This window comes from Globicephala melas, chromosome 12 (assembly GCF_963455315.2).
Source record: "Globicephala melas chromosome 12, mGloMel1.2, whole genome shotgun sequence".
In the NCBI taxonomy this organism is placed as follows: Eukaryota; Metazoa; Chordata; class Mammalia; order Artiodactyla; family Delphinidae; genus Globicephala; species Globicephala melas.
The window spans coordinates 74584279-74590669 of record NC_083325.1 but is presented as its reverse complement, the minus strand read 5'-3'; the positions used below and the strand labels follow the sequence as shown (position 1 = coordinate 74590669).

Below are 6391 nucleotides of genomic sequence, written 5' to 3'. Positions count from 1 at the left end.
ATATAATGAATGACTCATATGCTCTATCCCAGAGCCACATGGAAATATTTCTTGGATTACCTGTTCTGGATTATCCATGCTTAACTCTTCCACTAATGTATGTGATCAAGAATTACTCCCACTCTTTTAGTTGAGCTGAATGAAGAGGATAAGGGGAAGATGTCAGATTAAACTGATCCACACTAAGGTGTGAGTGACTAATATGCCACCCAAGCCCTGGATGTATCTGGGAAGGCTATTTCATTTCAGAAAGGGATCTTATTCACTAAAAGCAAGATTTTGGTTGTAAAAATCACAACTAGGTGGGCAGAGGAGGGAAGAACTTATGTCAGGGTGGGAGCAGATTTGAGGGTAGGACACTTTAAGGCTCTCACTCCCTTCTGTTGCTCTAGGACCAATCAACTCAGCAGCCTACAGGCTCGGGAGAGCCTTTCTGCAGAGGGCATTCTCAGTATTTCTTCTCTTTGGCAAATCCGCTCGTGTTGTCACCTTCCTACCTCCTGCTACAGCAGCAGAAAAGGCCTGAGAATTGTGCTTGGGACTTGGGAGTTGCAGATACGACCTAAAGTCAGCCAATCACATGCACCCATTCAGAGCCAGAGCAAGGGCTGTCAAGGAGCAGGTGCACTTAGACTGCTCTCTGGCTGAGGGGGAGGTGCTCGGGGTTGAGGTTCAGGGCCCTGTGGCAGCAGAACTGAGACGCGAGCATCCAGCTGCACGGTGGCCCGGTCTGGCACACCCTGACTGGCCATGCTCAGTTCCAGCCTGTTTTCCTGATTCTGATTCTCCAGATATCCTATGGATTCTGTAAGCTCTCTGACATCCATCCCCAAAATCCCCTGTCTGCTTACCAGAGTCGGGTTCTGTTGTATGCACCGTGAATCCTGAGAGAAATCCCCTCTGCTCACAAAGTCCTGAGGTCTTTTTTTAAAATTAATTAATTAATTTATTATTTTTGGCCGCGTTGGGTCTTTGTTGCTGCGTGCGGGCTTTCCCTAATTGTGGCGAGTGGGGTCTACTCGTTGTTGCAGTGCGCGTGCTTATTGCGGTGGCTTCTCTTGTGGAGCACGGGCTCTAGGTGCGTGGCCTTCAGTAGTTGTGGCACGTGGGCTCAGTAGTTGTGGCTCACAGGCTTAGTTGCTTTGCGGCATGTGGGATCTTCCCGGACCAGGGCTCGAACCCGTATCCCCTGCATTGGCAGGCAGATTCTTAACCACTGTGCCACCAGGAAAGTCCCAGTCCTGAGGTCTTATTGAAGTCAGGGTGATTCTCTCTGGCGAGCAGTGATATGCTGATGAACTATCTTTCTAGGAAAAAAAAAAAGTCCCTGATGTGTGGCTTGTGGCATTTGCTGATTTCCATGGTATAAATGTTCCCACCACGGTCAGTTTCATAATACCAACCTTTAAACACCTGACTAGCAAGTTTCCTGAATATTTAACAACAGGCTGTCAGGGGGCGGGACGAGCCAGCTTCAGCATAGCACGGCCATCAGAATGTGGCCTTTGTGGCGAAAGTTTAGGGTTTGCCAGACTCTGAGTAGGTGGTATGTAAGAAGGGCAGTGGTGGGCAGTGGTCAGTCCCCAAACTGGGACAGAGAGCAGAGGCAAGGCCTGGGCTGCTGGCACTCCCTCAGGCCAGGAAGAGCCCCTTTCCTCTACGGGTAGGGGAAGAAACCTTTCTTTGCTTTTAACCTAAACCTTGACTGACTACTAAAGTGACTACTAGGGTGCCAAGGGCTGGACAGTTGGCAGGGTGGCTGCCCAGCTCCACCAGCCTGGAATGTGTGAGGCGGCGGGTTTCGGGATGACTTCGTGCGGGTCTCCAGTTTGAAGGACCAGATGCTCCCTTCTGCGAGGTCACCCCGACAGCTTCTCTGGGCACACTGGACACCCTTGCTGACATCCCAGACAGTGTGCTGCAGGGCAGAGGCCAGAAGCAGCTGACCACTTCGACCAGTAACCGGAAGCTTTTGAATTTCATACTCCAGCATGTGACATACACAAGCACAGAGTACCAGCGCTGCAGGGTGGGTGTGATGAGTCTGGAGTCCAAGTCCTCAGTGGCCAAGTTTCCAGTGACCATCCGCCTTCCTGTTATGCCCAAGTTATATGACCCTGGACCAGAGAGGAAGCTCAGAGACCTGGTGAGCATTACCACCAAAACTTTCCTCCATCTCCACAAGCTCATGACCGTGCTCCGGAGCATACGTGAGTATTACCCAGACTTGGCCGTGATCGTGGCTGATGACAGCAAGGAGCCCCTGAAAATTAATAACAGCCACGTGGAATATTACACCATGCCTTACGGAAAGGATTGGTTTGCCGGTAGGAACCTGGCCATATCTCAGGTCATCACCAAATACGTCCTCTGGGTGAACGATGACTTTCTCTTCAACGACAAGACCAAGATTGAGGTGCTGGTGGATGTCGTAGAGAAGACGGAACTGGACGTGGTAGGCGTTCAGTGTGCTTGGAAACGTGTTCCAGTTTAAGCTGTTCGTGGAGCACAGTGAGAATGGGGACTGTCTCCACTGGCGGTCAGGATCTCTCCGGCCCCTGGACGGCTTCCCCAGATGCGTGGTGACCAGCGGTGCTGTCAGCTTCTTCCTGGCCCACACAGGACGGCTCCAAAGAGTTGGCTTCAACCCCCGCCTGCAGCGAGTGGCTCACTCAGAGTTCCTTACTGATGGGCTCGGGAGCCTGCTCGTGGCGTCCCGCTCAAATGTGATTGTAGGTCACCAGCCGTGTTCTCCAGTGGTGGACCCAGAGCTGGCAGCCCTGGAGAAGAGCTACAACGTGTACTGAACCAACACCAAAGCTTAGGTCTAGTTCAAGCTGGCTCTCCACTACTTCAAGAACCATCTCCAATGTGCCACATAAATGTTGTCTGGGCATCAGAAAAGCGTTAGGCTGACCAGTTGCAGCTATCTAAAACAGAGGAACTGGTGGATAGGCTATCAAAATTTGAACTCCTGATAAGACGGACAGGGCAGATGGGTCTGGCTCAGGTATTGGAAATAACAATCAAAAGCTAAGGGTCATTAGAAATGGACCAATCACTGATCAGGGCAAGGGAGACTGTATTCATTATTGTTTGTATGAGGTCTTACAATTTATGAAGCATTTGTACATATAGTATCTCACATTATCTCATTTCATCTCACATGAAAGTATATGATGGGTTGGTATCCTCAGTCAAAAAGATGGCCGCTGGGTCCTTGAGGGTTATTTGCTGGAAATTATATCACAGATCATCTCCAGCATCACTGTCATTCACAAATTTTTCTGGTCCTACCTTGTGGACTCAAATAACGTGAATAACCCAGGGTCCTTGCCTGGAGAAGGTGGAAGCCTGGTTCAGTTTGGTCCGCTAGTGGAATCGGGTCAGAGGATGAGAGGCGGACCAGGCAGGCGAGGAGGGAGTCAGCTCACCTGGAGCCCGGCACACAGATGGGACGCGGGCAGTTGGAGGGATGAGATCACTGGGGTAGAGTCCACTCACTGCTGGAATAAAGCTTTCCCTGGCATCAGACTCCCTATCATAAAGACAGATTCCAGAATGCCTGGGATTGAAGTCGGGCCCTGTGCTGAGGAGCCATGATAAACAGCGTAAGTGCAGTGGCCAAGCCACTAAATTCCAGGGCCTTGAGATCAGCTGCTGACCGCTCGAGACCCGTGTCATCTGCAGAGTGGAGCCGTCACGATGAGGCAGGCTCTCTCGGTTACCTTGGGAGTCAGGAGATTCTCCCAGCGCCGCACTGGCTCTGCCTTTTCGTTTCTACTCTTTCCTACTGGAGATGGCCGAGGGTAGCTCAGGATCTCTGAAAATGTGTCTGTGAGATATTAATAAAACTTCATGAAAAATGAAAAAGAAACCTGGCTACTAAACTACTTCTGTGACTGGGCCAGCTGGGCCTTAGTTTCTCCATAGAAAACATGGGGTGGCGCTTGCCATGTTAATGTCGGGAGGCGCTTGTGAGAACCAGGTGTTTTGTGTTGTGGGCCAGGATAGTTCAGCTCTGCAAGGACAGCCTAAAACTTCCGGGGTTTTGGCTAAGGGACTGGGTCTCACGGGAGGTTTCTGGCTTTGCATGCTTTGTAGCATCTGCGTGATACATGCCTGGTGTGTGCATCTGTGTCTGTTGTGTATGATGTGGTGAAACTGGGCCCTGGGGACCTCCAGCCCAGTGTGGCTCCAGGCATGTGTCTTGGATTACTGGTGCTCAGCGGGTGAGCAGACGACAGCATCTAGTTTTAGAGAACATGAAGAGGATTTGAATGTTTAATAAGGAAAGGATGGACAAAACATGCTACAAGAAATCCACAAAATGTCACTGGCATCGACAGGCCTGCTCCCTCCAGCTTGTGTTGACAGCGTTTGGTAAATATTCTGATTAATCTGTGTCCTCGTGTGACCTAGAAATTCACAATTTGAGTTTAAGTTTGTTCCCGGGACTTCACGTGTTGGCCAGTTGCAGAGAGAAACAAAGAGGACACTACATGATTTCCTGGCCTCACATCAGAAAATGTGGCCTCATTGGCTTCCAAGAGTCACGGACGGGGCTCTGCATAGCAGCCAACGTTGCACTCCTTGGATGTTCTGAAACACCTGTGCTTTCTGCCCTGCCTCGTCCCAGCCAACCTGACGTACAGCCTGGAATTAGGGTTCGGTGTGAAACTCCAAAGGTCTTGGGCAATGTCACGGCCCTATCCAAGGGCCTGAAGTCCACTCCAGTGCCTGGGCCCTTCTTCTCTCAGAGCCTTCTCTCAACATTGAACTTTGACACATCTGGGGAGATCGGAGGTCCTCAGTAGCAACTTTTTACGTTTACAAACCACATTAATCCAAGGCTCTATTTCATAGCAACTGTTTTCTCGAAAAAGGACCGAAGGTTAGCTCACATTTCCTGGTACCACCAGATGGTTCTGGCACCCATGGCTCAGGCCGCCCCCTGGCATCTAGCAGGTCTTAAAGCTGAATGGGAGTGTGGTGATGCCCAAAGGGTTACTCGACCATTTGGCCCCAAGCTGTCACCATTTGGCCCCAAGCAGCTGTGTGAAGCTTGCAGGTCAGGAGTCCTCAGGGCCTGACGCTCCCCCGGCCCCGGGGTGAGGTTGCCCTAGACAGAAGCATAGCGTCAGGCAGAGCACCAGGTGCTGGTATGAAGTCAGGTCTCTTTGTCAGCAGAGCCACTCACTTCCTGTTTCACCACCTGCTTGCTTCCACCCTGTTGCTGAGAATTGTAGGCATCTGCATTCTGAAGGGAGCCAGGAGCGGGGGCCCCCTGACCTGTCCCCCTAGTGTGGAAGAAACGGGCAAAATCCCATTGTACATGCAAAGCAGAGAAAGAAAGACTGCTCAAAACACATGTTTTTGGGGACAGGAAATTTCCCCAGTCATTCTGTTTTCCCCATGAAAAACGGGCTACAGCAATAGTCTAGCTATTCACTTAGCCTTGAATTAATCATCCAAAATGACTATCAGTCTGAAGTTAAAACTTTCAAGTCCTAAAATAAAAAAATCCCCTTTCCCCAAAAATAAACATTACAGGTACTCAACCGTAGGCATGTGGGATTATAGACTTGGGGAATTGGAAGGAATCTTAGAGTTTATTTTACAGAAGAAGAGACTGTGGTCCAGAGTGGGAGGCTGTTTGTCTGGAGCCAGGATGCAAGGTCAGGATTGGGAGTCCTCAGGACTCTTGCTGCTTCTCAGGAGCGTGGGGACATTGAAATTCCCTGGGGCCATAGCTGGGCTTAGTCATGTCAACTTCCATTTGTATGCTGCAGGCGTTTGGTCACAGACTGGGATGAGGTGACGTGAGCCCGAGGGATTGCAGTCTTTTTAGATTTCTGTGCCACTTGGGACACCCAAAGACGTTGGTTCCATCGTGGCAGGGAAAGCTCATGGTAGTAAGCTGGGTACTTAACTTTTTTCCTCCAAAGAACCAGAGGGAAAATGGGAAGGAAAGGCTCCATAAATTTATGCCATCTGAGCCCTTGGAGATGAACACCAGCAAATGCCAATGACAGGCTGGCCAGGCCAGGAAAGTGTACTGAGTGGGGGCAGGCTGTTCCTCAGATCCGTGATGCTTGGGAATGACCGAGAAAGTCCCGTGAGGGAAGTGGGAAGGGGTTCTCTTCTGCCTCAAGGCCAGACTCACCCCGAGAGCATCAGAACACACGGGTGTTGGGAGGGTAAAAGGAGTGCAGGGCAAGAGGACTTCCCTTGGCCCTGGAGGGCACCTGACATTCTGATGGGTCATTTGACACAGGGACATGTTGTAGTGGCAGAAAAAAATACAGTGTGAAATGCTCTGTTTTTTTTCTGTTCATTTTTCTTTTTTATTGTAGTTACTAAGTAATGTGGGTAAAAGTGTCCCTCTGCA

General features: G+C 50.3%; 1 pseudogene; it reads left to right on the top strand.

Moving 5' to 3' along the window:
* The first annotated feature begins 1819 nt into the window (after window positions 1-1819).
* Window positions 1820-2882, top strand: LOC115854339 (beta-1,4 N-acetylgalactosaminyltransferase 2 pseudogene; annotated as a pseudogene).
* Window positions 2883-6391: the final 3509 nt, after the last annotated feature.